Here is a 12,663-nt window from a genome sequence, read left to right on the forward strand (position 1 = left end):
TAGGAAAAAGAATAGTTTAAGACCAGGAGCCCGTTTCACAATCCTTAGGCCCTTAACACACTTGAAGAGTTTTCGCTAGCGAGAAATGTGTTGCGAGAAAGAGGCGAAGAGCCTTCCTCCACACACTTGGCGAGTTCTCGCTATCACAGATCACACCTCACTATGATCATCTATGCACTGCCTTCATGCAGAAAGCATTTTTCTGATTATAGTAATCGCTTGTTGGGGAAAGTAGGTTATGTATTTACGTATATTGTCGTACTTAATTATATAACCTGTAAGTATATTATCGTACTTTATAAATTATGTACGAACGCTATGTTGAATCTGAGTATTCAAATGATGAGGAAATGGAGTTACATGAACATATTTTGTTCATGAAAAGAAGAAGTAGGCCTAAAATTAAAGCCAAAAATATCTGAAAATCACATTGCATCTTACGAAAATAAGGGCGAGTTTTGGACACTGGTTTCGATTTGAATGATGATACATTTAGGCGTTATTTCAGGTTGAATGGACCACAGTTTTTTGCCATTCATGATATGATAAAGGATTCTTTGCTATATTCTGATTAAAATTATGTAAACTGTTAAGACATATAGATACATTATTTCAAATGTTTAATCAATACTATTAAATCTCATCAAAATAAAATATAGCCCTATTTATTTTGAGATAATCTCCAGATTTCTTCTTTAAGTTTCGTGTTTTTATAGTTTTCATCCCGTGTATCATATAAATAGGCCTACGGGTGACATCGTACAAGTTCGACAAGTTCCTGACTGCAATTATCATCCAATTTTCCTCATTTTCAAATAAAAACAATACAATTCATTGCCACCTGTGATATCTTTTTCTACATTCAATCGTCTTAAAGAGTATAAATGTCAAACATCTTTGATAAATGTGTCAAGAAAATTTGCTGAGCTACCAATTCCAGCGAGAAACTCACGTGAGGTTTTTGCCTCGAACGAGAATCTCTTCCAATGTGTGGACGTCCATTTGAGTCCATGTTATTAGTTTTTTTATTTTCTCGCAACACATTTCTCGCTGGCGAAAACTCTGCAAGTGTGTTACGGGCCTTACAAATTACAAATTAACAATTTAAAAATAACAAGTAAAAGTTTACAAATGCTTGTAAATTGTTTTTCACAATGGTATCTTATTAGTTTGTAAAGTTTGACGAACTTTACAAAATCAGTTAAAGAAATTTACAAATACACATTATTGGTTACACAATATCGCCAACGACAGTTTACAAAAAATGCTAAGGAGCAGAGCTAAAGTCGCTGAATTTTTACTACTATTGATATATATTTTTATATTTTGTACTAAAATAGATTATTCTATGCTTGCTGATTCATATTTCACCAACAGAAAATATAAAGTATTGTTAAAGAAAATTAAAAGTATTTAGATTTTTATATATTGGTGACAATGAAGTTTCATGTGATGTCATTGGTCGAGTATATCAATACGTCTATGACTTAAATGACGAAAGTTAGCACCAAATTCAGTAAAATAAGTAAATAACAGATTTGTTCCACGTACAAATATGCAATTGATAAAATAATTACGATGTCTAACTACAAAATCAGGTTCATTTTTTGTGTTGATCCATCAGTATTTATTAATGTTGCATCCATAACCTCACAAACATTAGTGATCCCAGCAGCAGCATAAAAATTCTGTGTTATAGTAAATAACATTTTGGTGATCAAAAACCTGCCCCGAATTTAACTCTTTTAATAACATCAACTACCCTGTGGGCACTTTTGCATACTGATATCTTAAAAATTCCGTGCTTATCTGCTAACGCATGGAACTGACAGTTAGTATGCAACCAATGCAAAACAATACAGTTCTCGCTTTGAGGTTAGGGCATCACTTTTTCCTTTTGGATGTTGGATATGATGTCCCATATCTTGTAGGAGAGATTCCAGCGAAATGGAACTCAAAACGACTTCAGAATACCGCATAAGTAGTGACGTTATTGCATTATTGAATTATTTATTTTTTGTGCAGGAAACATCTTTTTTTAAGTGCGAGTATTTATTAAATACAGTCTTCATATATAAATACTTACACGGTATACTGAAGTATAGCATGGGACTCATTCAAAACCTTTCATTAAATTCATACAATGATACGAACGTGTTATTAATTTTTGGCCGGAGAATTTTACGTATACATCTTCGTTTGATTAGGCCTAAATTCAGTATCTTCGTCTGAGTCATTAGAACTCCTTAATAACATCAAAACTGCGTTAGTTTAATTCTTAATATTATCCAGTTACTCAAAAATTAATTTAATAAGTATTTCTTTATTGTATTTATTCATAATTTGTTGCAATATCAAACTTTACACATTTCAGAGGTATTGTAGAAAATGTGCTAATTTTACAAGTAAAGTTTACACGTTTGTAAAATTACTCTTCATTGTGAAACAGAATACTTGTAAAGTGAGCAAAATTTAATTTGTAAAAATTTGATTTCCTTTGTAAAGTTCAACATTACAAACAAAGATTGTGAAACAGAAGTTTACAATTTACAAGCAAAGTTTACAATTTAACAAAGATTGTAAACATTGTGAAACAGGCCCCGGGTGTGAGTGTCTCACAAGATGAAATGGGTCAGTTATTCGTGCCCAACCCTGCAGTGGTGATTGAAAGAAAGCTTCAATGTTTTCTATGCAATGCCATCATATCTTCTTTTCTTCTTGGACATATTTTCAAGCATCTGCTTTGGGTTCTTTGATTTAATATTTGAGAATTTATTTTGGGATTTTATTTGCTTTTATTCCTCCAATATGCTCTTTCCAATTTTTCTTACAACTTTTTATAACCATATTAGAAGCACAGTCTGATACTCTGTGGCTTTGGATATAACACAGTGAAGAGTATGGGCTATTCCATATGAAATCGATCAGTAAAAAACCTCGCATTTTTTTATACTCTAATTTTTTCCCTACTTATACAAGATGCTGAGGGGAGTGCATTTTCAAAAATATACTATCGAAAGTCAAACGGTTTTCGTACTATTGAGCGACAAATTTAGCGTATTTTAGAAAAACAAGCCTCTTTCAGCACTCAGAACTCTGGAACCATTTACTGGAGAACATTGAACTGGAGCTCATTTTGAAGCTGACATTTGGTAGGTTATGTTAAGAGGTAATCCTTATTTTTATTGTATACAGAGAGACAGATAATCTGATTTTACTTGCTTTTAGGTTTTTTGGCCATTTGTAAAAATGTAAAAAAATATTGAGAAAAAACCTTGCACTATTAAAAGGGATTCGGCATTGTTTGCTTAGTGGTACGGCAATAAGTTTCGAGGGTATTAAATAGATTATTTTCACACGCCTAGACTTGAACGGCGCAGTACCGCACGCACTGGCCAAAAGCTGAAGATAAGCGAGCGTTGGGCGTCATTTTACTACTGTGTTTATGAAAACTTGTGATAAAGCTAGCACAGCCATGACTGCTAGACGACACATAACGTGTTTGTCTCCTGGCCATGCTTGTCTCGGCTAAGCTCCCGTCTCACAGTCAGCTGGTTAGTTCACGCGCGTACTATTTATTTTCTTTATTTGATATTTTCAATACTTTCTTATCAACATACCATCAGTAAAAAATATGTGTTTATTTGTACTTTCAAAGCGGAATCTAACTATATATTTTTAAAATATTTTTTCCTAGCCAAAGGTGTTTTAATGAGGAAAAATCTAAATTTCTCCATTTCCATAAAAAGTAAGAAAATCTGTTTATATGTCAATATAAACTTTAATTTCTCAGCATCAAAATAAACCATAATTTTGATCATTGGGTGAAAGGGTTTCGGAGCCACAACAGTTTAAAGTTGCTAATTTTATGAAAATACGATAAATTTAAATATTTTTAATTTAAACACTATGAAGTTCTGATGCCTCAAACTTTGCACAAAGCATTGTATCACAGTTCTCTACGTACAAAAAAAGTTTCATTGTATTTGGAAATTGTAAGGTCAATTTCGGTCGATTTGAGATGGAATAGCTCGTATGTCCCCTGAGAAAAACACCATCAGTTGTGGAAAGCTGTAGAGATTAAGTAAATTACCACTAACCATATCTGAGGCCTATTCCAATCACTAGAGTTTCTGTTCCACAAAAGACTTTTCTACTCCATACTTATAAATTACCATTGAAGTTTCATGATTGTGTTCAGCAAAGGTGCTATTATTTTGTAACTTACTAGTGAATTGTCAAGTATTCTCTACCAATGAAAGGAGGCTAATACATACATGTACTAATGCGATTTAAATATTTTTTATTTCATAATATTAACTTATATTTTGATAAATATGTGCGATAGAATATCTTTTCTTGCTTTTATTTCCTTCAAACGAAACAATTTCATCTCCTTTGAAACCATTTCAATAATTTTGCAGTGTTCGTAATTTCGTAACAATTAAGTTTGGGGATGAAGATCGTTGTTAGTGGCATCTATTGCTTAATATGGGAAACTATCAAGGAGCATTATGCGGGGTCACGGGCTGTGGCTGTATGTTCTTGTGCTTACTTATCGATATAAAATATCGCTGTGACAAAATCACCGATAAAAGTCACAGATATTTAATTATTACAATCACTTGTTTAATTTCATCTCTACTGAGCAGCAGAACTAGAGATGAGCTTAAACGATATTTTCAAGTATCTGTGACAACTATGACTGTGACAATTAAATATCTGTGACCTTTATCGGTGATTTTGTCACACCGATATTTTATATCGATGCACAAAACAGGAAATTTTGAAGAGCAATGAAATGTGAATACGATTTCTCTATACGTGCCACACATCTGTGATTTATACAGGAAAATTCAACAAATAAATACACGTACATTTAATAAATAAATACTTACCTAACTGAACAGTAACATGTCAAAAGTTAACCATATGTACCAAGAGGTTATGCAGATATTGAATCAGTTGATAATTTTTAAATGTAGTTGGGTATGGAGAAATTGAGGTTATGTGTTTATCCTAATCGTTTTAAAAATTGATCCTTTTTATTGTATATAATATAATGGATAAATTATTTTAAGTCGTGCATTAAGATTATAATATTGAGTTATAGAATAAGAATTAACGAAACATAAGTATTTGTAAAAACGTTGGAAAAATAATAAATAATAAGAAGAAAAGCGCGCAATGTGCAACATTTATCGTGTAGGGACAAGACCAACGAGTTAGAAAGAGATCTAACTCGTTGAGCGAATCACATGGTCTGCCTTATCGCCTGTATTAGATCACGATGGCAGTAACACAGTCAATTGTTCCCAAAGAGTTTGTAATAGGGATATCCTGAACTAGCACCAGCAGATAGCTATCAATACGAGGGGGATCCAGGAAATAACGACCGTTTTGTTGTAATAACTAAAAAAAAAAAAAAAAAAAAAAAAAAAAATATTTATTTGAAAAAACAAAGTCTGTTACATAACTGAAGCTTCCTTTACTTCTATACATAATCACCACCTACATTTAAACATTTGTCGTATCTGTTCACTAGCTTTAGAATTCCCGTGTTATACTCCTCTGCCGCCAGTTCATTAAGCCAGGTGTTCACTGTCTTCTTCAACTCTTCATCACTTCCAAAACGCGAACCACCCAGAAAGTCTTTTAGCTTAGTGAAAAGGTGAAAATCGCTAGGAGCAAGGTCTGGACTATAGGGCGGATGATCAAAGATTTCCCAACCGAATTGATCCAGCAATTCTCGAGTTGAAGCAGCAGTGTGGGGGTGGGCGTTGTCGTGAAGAAGCACAACTCCTCTCGAAAGCATTCCTCTCCTCTTGTTTTGGGTGACTCGCCGTAGTTTTCGTAAAGTCTCACAATAACGATTTGCATTGATCGTAGTGCCTTTTGGCATGAAATCCAGCAAAAAAACACCTTTGCGGTCCCAAAAGACAGTAGCCATGACTTTTTGTGTTGAGAGAGTCTGTTTGAATTTTCTCGGTTTCTTGGGTGATGAGGGATGATGCCACTGACGTGATTGGCGCTTGGTCTCATCACCAGTCACAATTTGATCAAGAAAGGCGTCTCCATCTGTGTGATATCACATCAAGAATGTCAATGCTGAGGCCATTCTCTGAATTTTGTGTTGGTCACTCAGTTGCCGTGGAACCCATCGTGCACAGATTTTGTGGTAGCCAAGATGTTGCGACACAATTTCACCAAGCAAAGAACGAGAAATGTCAGGAAAGGCAATATGCAATTCGTCGAGTGATGTGCGGCTGTCTTGCAAGATTCTGTCGTTCACTTTAGTCTTCAGGTCTTCTGTGATGAGTGATGGGCGTCCGGGTCGAGTTTCATCGTGGACATTTGTTCGCCCATTGTTGAACATTTCGCACCATTTTCTCACATTTCTTTCATTCATTACAGTATCACCATACACTTCTTTCAATTGCCGGTAAATTTCTGCAGGTTTCAAATGTCGGGCATTCAAAAATCGAATCACACTCCTCACCTCACAGTCGGCGGGATTATCAATCACGTCGTTCATTTTGAAGTAACACAAAATGCACAATGGCGACTTGTTGCAACCAGTACTCACAACATTATGAGAACACATGTTAAGGAAGCCAGTTGACCTTCAAACAAGGAAGGGGAGTCAGCTGCGCAGCGGGTATGCTCGAACGGTCGTTATTTCCTGGATCCCCCTCGTATCATATATCATAGTGCTTTAAATCCCTCTTTTGTTGCTGAGAGTAGAGTGGGAAGTCAATAGACGGGAAGGGTAATAAATATCATAAAATGTCAATACTGGGAGAAAAAGTGAAAGGCGATTGCCATGTGTCATTTACAAACTCTGAGATTTTCAGCTATAATGTGATGTGAATTTGTTTGAATTTTATTTTTTCTTCTGTCTTTTTTGAAGGACCACAAGGGCAGACCTCGAGGACCATAAGTGGTCCACGGACCATAGTTTGAGAAAGGTTGATCTAGGCTTTGGGTGGTGTTATGTTTGCATGTTGCATTTCTTTGTTTTTGAGTGCCGTTAGGAATACATGAAGGCAGGCCACCAAAGGGGAACAGAGAGGTAGAACTTAAACTGAGAAGGATTCAATCTGACATCAGAAGTAGAATCTGGTGTGGCTTAGTGGATAAAGCATCAGCACGTAGAGCTGAAAACCCGGGTTCGGGCCCCGGTGCTGGAGAGAATTTTTCTATGATCATTACTGTTTTGTGTGCCGAAGTAATGGTGATAATCGAAGCTCCACTCTAATTACAGGAGAGATTATAGGTGGCTATATATACATAGGCCTACTAGTGGCTTGTGCTGCAAATGCTGCAAACTAAGTTTATTAGACGTTCAAATAAACATTTTTCAAATTTATTTTCAGTGAAGAATACCAGACATTCTTAAAGTTATTTGCTTCCATAATAATGAAACATACTCCCTCTGAATGGTTTTTTTTATGCCAAATACTTTTTCTTGAACCTATCCACCTTCAGTTTTTTAGTTTGAACGCGAAAACGCAAGGACAATGTCAGGACGGTCAGTCGGTTTTTCATGTGGGAGTAAAGCAATAGCTGTTTCAAGTCATTGTGGATTGTAGGTGAGAGTTAAAAAAAAATATATATCAGGTTTGCTATGCTTTCGAACAATAGACGTAGCATCTTGGTATAGCTGCTGCATATTTCGTGAACTACTTTGAAATATAGAGGATAGAATAATTTTATCCTGTTAAGGGATCTTGCTGAAATGATCGGGAGACTACAAAATCTTGTAGGCTTCTTATTTTATCAGTAAGTAATACCTTTTGGTTTTTCCTTAGGAACTCTAATTTTTGCACTCTCTCGAGCCAATATTGAAGAGAATCGCGCATATAAAAATATCTACACCACATCGCCATTAATTATATGAAGAAGACCCAACCCCACTTGATTAATAACTATAGAATTATTTGATTTTTAATAATAATATTATCTTACGTAAGTTTTATAGTTTTCAGTAACATATACTATATAGCCGCCACTCAGTAAATTATAGAAATCAAGATCTAATTTAAGATATTCTCTACATCTACTTATATAACCCCAAAACGTTTCACTTTCATATCATCAATATAGCATTAATATGTATAATTAATGAAAAATAGTCACATCATGGCATTAACTACAATAATATTTCATTTCTAATGGTAATAATGTCATCAAACCACCTCAAGTTTTGTAGTTTTTAATATCCAATACACAGCTGTACCCAGAAAATTACACACCACAGAATCGAACCTGTAAATTATTTTTAGTAAGTTAAGTTTTTAATAACCAATTTAATTTGAGCTCTAAATATGTCAGCATTCTTGCAGATCATGTCCTTCGTGTAATATTGTTTACTGTAGTGTGTGTTTTGTTTTATTCTGAAATGCAATTAGCTAGTTCTCAAAACTGACGACAGATGGATTTTGGAAAATAGGAAAATTATGTTGAAAAATTGACATTTCACTGAAAACTACTATTTTTCTGAAAAACTTTGAGTTCCAAGATTAAAAATGAGGGGTCATTTATTAAAATCCGTTGAGCCGTTTTCCCGTAATTTCCATTACCAGTTCAAATTATAAATATAGATTTTGAATTTTATTGCAGGTAATGCAGTGATCCCCAAACAAGAGGAGAGCTGTTGAAGGCAGGCCAGTGCACGAAGTCATGGACATTTAGTTCAACAGGAAGTTTCTAACAGAATGTTTCAATTTTAGCACCAGGGTATAAGTTCATGATTATTTTTAGAAGACTGTTAGCTCAAACATTGCACACGTGTAGTTGCCTTTGAAAATGATCGCATTTTTATATGTGTCGATTTCAGTTTGTTGTAAATATGTACTGTAATATATTTATATTGTGTTTATAAGAGTATAAGCATAACATCTTCCAGTTTAAAGTCTATCACCAGTTTCTATGTTCCTTATATTGCACATAAAGAGTGATCTAGTGATCTTTAAGAATAAGTGTATGACGTCCAGTTCTGTAAAATGTGTGGGGAAGATTGGAGCTTGTTCTTACAGAGAAAGATCAATCAATCAATCAATCATTCAAGCTTCTTAATGTATCCAGCTGTTTGCTGACAACATAAAATCCACTATAGTCCACTGTAGTCTATTAAGTTTGTGTTTTTCATGAGAAGTGAGGGATGTTTTGATCAATGTTCATTATAGATGCCTGTTGCTAGTAGCCAGAGGTGGGATGTAGTCAATATATACTGCAGGGCTGTGTCTTCTGCAACCGGTACTGATGATTTTAATTTACTTCTTTTGTGGTTTATGGATGGACAGTAATTATAGAAGAATGTGTTCCAGATCTTCATCATGATTATTACACCACAGACAAGTAGAATTATCAGAAATGTGAAATCGTTATAGGTACAATTGAGTGACAATGTGACCTGTTCTGGCTCTTGTTAAAAATGTTTGAACATGTCTGGGCAAGTTTTTTGTACATTTCCAGGTCATTTGGTTTCTTTCGTACAGACTGTAAAATTTTTCCTTTGTCAGAAGAGAGCCAATTGTTGATCCATAGGTTTGTAAAATCAGACTTTACTGAAGCAAAAGCATTGGATAGAGATATCACTTGAAGAGGTCATGGTTGCAAATATGTTGTCTGTTTTGCAATATTATCGACTTTCTCGTTTCCAGGTATACCACAATGACTAGGTATCCATTGAAATGTTATTTCCTTTTAGTTTACTTAGTTGTTTCTGAATTGGAATAATTCTATGTGCGTATAGGTTTGGTATATATTTAATTATATTAAATATAGCCCCGTTGGAGTCGGTAAGTATGCAAATAGATTTTTCAGAAATTTGAGTAACACACTGAAGAGCAGCATCAATAGCTAGCTCCCACAAACCGGTCCTCTGCCCGGTACAGTAAGCACGCATCAGCCAAGCACTGCCCGCGCCCGTTCATACGCGAGTTGATGATCACTGTTTTAAACAAAGGTAAGACTCTGCAATGTATTAAATGTTGGTATAACACTGCTGGTACAAACGGGTATTTTCTAACTAACAATAACAAAGTATTTAATATTATTCTGAGGTTATTACAATCTTAATTGAGAACAGCAACCCCAATGTAATAGAAATCTTATCATAATATCACCGTTTTTGAAATTATACTTCAAAATATTTTATCTTAATTATATTTTCTGTTCCAAAAAACCTTTTACTTGAAGCAAGTAAAGATATAGGTTTGGAAGTAAATCCTGAAAAGACATATTATATGATTGTCTCATAACCAGAATATAGTACGAAATGGAAATATAAAAATTGAAAATGTGAAAAAATTCAAATATATTGGAACAACAGTAACAAATATAAATGACACTCAGGAGGAAATTAAACGCAGAATAAATGTGGGAAATGCCTATTATTATTCGGTTGAGAAGCTTTAGTCATTCAGTCTGCTCTCAAAATAACAGAAAATTACAATTTATAAAACAGTTATATTAAGGGTGTTTGAGAATAAGGTTCTTAGAAAATATTTGAGGTTAAGAGGGATGAAGTTGCAAAACGCAGAACTGCACGCATTGTATTCTTCACCTGACATAATTACGAGCATTAAATCCAGATGTTTCAGATGGGCAGGGCATGTAGCATTTATGGGCGAATCCAGAAATGCATATAGGGTGTTAGTCGAGAGGTCAAGACATAGATGGAAGGTTAGTATTAAAATGGATTTGAAGAAAGTGGGATATGATGGTAGGGACTGGATTAATCTTACTCAGGATAGGGAGCGATGGCTGGCTTATATGAGGACAGCAATGAACCTCTGGGTTCGCTAAAAGCAAGTAATCTGTTATATACGGTATATAGCTGTCCTTTCTTCTTTTTAGGACAGTTTTGTTAAAATATCGGTAATATATTTTTTTATTGTGAATTATCTTGCAAGTTTATATTAATAGCCTATGGCATGGTTACTGTATTTAATGAAGGGAAGCTATCCTTTTATGGTATTTTCTCTCGGCTCTTGAGAAAACTAGTCATTTTCAATACAGTACAGTGAGTATACAAAGTTATGAAACGCCAATGATATAACAGGTTTGTTCCAGCATGGTTAAAATCGGTTCTGAAATGTCTGCCCATGTGCATTCCAATAAGACTAGTGGCCGTGTGCACCATTCTCGATCATCTAGCCCGTTTATCAGCAATCACGGAAACATGGTCAATTCTTGACAATGATCAAGTTACAGATGCGGTGCACCGACATTTTCCCTCGATCAACTCATTACCGTCAGCTGACGGTACGCTCGCTTGAGAAGAATCATCTGAGCGCTAGGTAACCGCGTATAAAACAGCGAACGAACGCACTCTGTCAATTATCGCTTCGTTTTTGTTTGTCGCCTTGTCGGACTGTTTCAAACATCGTCACAGGTTTCAAAACAAGTTTCATGGAAGAAAAAAAGAAAAGAGCACCGAACTCCTCACAGTTCGAAGTGGGAATTCTTTTAGAACTCGTCGGCAATTCGGCATCTATATTAGAAAATAAAAGTACTGACGGAAGTTCTCTAAGAGAAAAGCAGGCTACCTGGTTGGATTTAACCTCACAATTCAACGCTGTTCCAGGTGAGTTATACGTGTTTACATAATTCGGGAACATTTTAGAACATGGATTGCACGTACCAAATTATGTCTTAAAATACTAAAAAGAGCAGATTTGTCTGCGTTTGTCGAATGCGCATCATTATATTTACGAAAAGGCACTTTTCAGTGCCAATAATTTATTTTGTGTGCACAAGGTTGGAATTTTGAACTAAGAGGGAAAGGGTGCAATCCATGTTCTGAAGTTTATCCCATCCACATAATTTATACAGTGGTTATTTCATAATTTTGATAATAATTGGGAAAATTTTAGTATACGGATACCTCACTGACAATTATCTTGAAATAGGCTACTAAAAAGAGCAGATTTGTATGTATTTGTCGAATTCTCATCATCTTGCTTACGAAGAGACATTGCAGAGCCAATAATTTATTTGGGAAAATTTCAGTATAGGGATACCTCACTAACAATTATTAAAAAAAAAAAAAAAAAAGGCAATTCATCTGTGTATGTCGAATACGCATCATCATGCATACGAAAAGGAAGTTTTTAGTGCCAATTTATTTTGTGTGCATGAGATTGGAATTTTGGAGTAAGAGGGAAAGGAAAGTATCCTTGTTCTGAAATTTATCCATTTATTTTGTATTCACAAGGTTGGAATTTTGGAGTAAGAGGGAAAGGAAGGTATCCGTGTAATTTCTCTTAATTCAAGCGTCAATAGCCTTATTGTCCAAAACGTCATGTAGGTCCTAATAGTTTGAAACTGCAAATCTATAGCTAATAAGTGATAATCTCGCATTCCACAAAATGGTCATTTAGTTTTACTATATTATTACCAGCATATAATAACTACTTTATTATTAAATTGGACAGTTAGGCCTAAATAATATTTTGTCCTCAAGTAAAGTCCCCAGAAACATGTATAAAATATTAGTCTATTTTTACAAAAAAAAAATATATATATTTTTATTATTCATCTGCAAACTTGCAGAGACATATCACTTTTTAGCCATCGATATATTATTAGACCTCCCTGTGAAAACTGTTGGGTAGTGTAAGGAGTGATTAAATGAAATTGAAGATTAGACAGAAG

At 34.6% G+C, this 12,663-nt stretch overlaps 1 protein-coding gene across 1 annotated transcript in view; it reads left to right on the forward strand.

The window, feature by feature from the left end:
* LOC138696959 (BUD13 homolog) overlaps nucleotides 1–8,917 on the forward strand; it is a 20,750-nt gene extending 11,833 nt beyond the window's left edge. Inside the window, exon 6 of the mRNA XM_069822490.1 lies at nucleotides 8,623–8,917. The gene's annotated coding sequence lies outside the window, so the exon portion shown is untranslated. The remainder of the gene's footprint in view (nucleotides 1–8,622) is intronic.
* The last annotated feature ends 3,746 nt before the right edge of the window (nucleotides 8,918–12,663 follow it).

The sequence above is a fragment of the Periplaneta americana genome, chromosome 3, assembly GCF_040183065.1.
Source record: "Periplaneta americana isolate PAMFEO1 chromosome 3, P.americana_PAMFEO1_priV1, whole genome shotgun sequence".
NCBI lineage: Eukaryota > Metazoa > Arthropoda > Insecta > Blattodea > Blattidae > Periplaneta > Periplaneta americana.